This window comes from Carlito syrichta, unplaced genomic scaffold, assembly GCF_000164805.1.
Source record: "Carlito syrichta isolate Samal-C Ts95f unplaced genomic scaffold, Tarsius_syrichta-2.0.1 Scaffold305221, whole genome shotgun sequence".
In the NCBI taxonomy this organism is placed as follows: Eukaryota; Metazoa; Chordata; class Mammalia; order Primates; family Tarsiidae; genus Carlito; species Carlito syrichta.
In genome coordinates this window covers 300,914-302,426 of record NW_007249317.1, presented here as the reverse complement: position 1 = coordinate 302,426, position 1,513 = coordinate 300,914, and positions in this window count along the sequence as shown.

Here is a 1,513-nt window from a genome sequence, read left to right as displayed (position 1 = left end):
GGGTGGGGCACTGTAGGTCTCTGCCTGGTCCTGGGACAGAGAAGATGGCACCACTCAGCATCTCCTCACCAGTGGCAGGGTTCTGTTCCAGATTTCCATGCCCTCCCTTCTCCACCATTCCTGCTGGTAGTGTGTGGCCTGCTGCCACAGGTGATGGCATGGACCAGCTGCCAAGTGGTGAGGAGCAGCTGTTCTCTGCTGCCTTCTCTCAAGAGAGTCCTGAGAACAGCAGATGATTCTGCCCACCAGGGGCTCCAATCTCAGGGTGGTGGTGGGTTGCAGTCACCTCCAGAGGAGAGCCCCAGGTGCATGAAACTGAGCCTCCCTTCAGATGGACTTTCACTCACCCACTGGCACACACCCACTCATGCAGAGAGTCTTTTTTTTTTTTTTTGAGTTGAATTCTCACTCTGTCACCCACACTGGAGTGCAGTGGCCACTCCCGGCCACTGCAGCCTCGACCTGCTGGGCTCCGGCGATCCTTCCGCCTCAGCCTTCCAAGTAGCTGGAAATACAGGCATGCGCTACCATGCCCAGCTATGCAGAGAGTCTTTATGGACACTTGCTTTTGTGGAGACCATCACACTCCGACCTGTTTTGTTGCCATCTTGCCTCCGTGTCCCATGTTTTTCTTTCTTAAAGGATCTTTGTGCAACTGACATTTCTTTCCATGAGACTAAGCACATGAAGACTTTTTTAAAGGAAATATTTGAACGGATTGTCATGGGCCTCGTTTTCAGGAATGGCCAACCTGGTAAAAATCCATTTACCATGACAAATAGTTACAAACTACCACAAAACAAGAACTTCCAAAGTACAAGGAAATGTACTTTGTTCAAAAGCAAAAAAAAAAAAGCTATTTTACATTTATCAACATTAGAGGATAAATTTTCATTATTCCAAATGCTTTGCATACTGCTTCTTAGAACTCTTTTAAAAGAAATGTAGGGCAACAGAGTGTGACTCTGACTTTAAATAAATAAATAAATATAAGACTATTAAAATAAATAAAAATAAAGAATCAAATGCAAAAAGGAGAAGAAATGTAAGAGAAGAAAAAGAAAAGGAAAGAGTACAATTTTTAAAAAGCATCCTTTCCTTATACAACTCTTGCCATGGTGATTTAGGGGAAATATACAGCTAAGCAATGTTATCCCATGGCATTGCACAGTCCACTGACAATTTTCACCTCTCTTGATAGAATCCTCTTCATTTCCTCCACTTTTCCAGGGGACTGTTCATCTTCCTCATTCAGAATCTATTTTCCAAGACGTGAATTTTCAATTATTCATGTTTAGCTCTTTCCTTACTTCATGCACAGAGAAAAGCCTTGAAACATATAGGCAGGACCCTGTGCTGCTCCCTACAAATTCAGAAATACCTGAATACACATTATAGTAATAATTCATGGCAATAACCCACAATACTGCAGCACACGTTGCAATTTCAAATGAAAGGATAATTACTGGAAACCAGGTAACCAGTGAAGAAGCTGCATAGTCAGAGGTTCAGA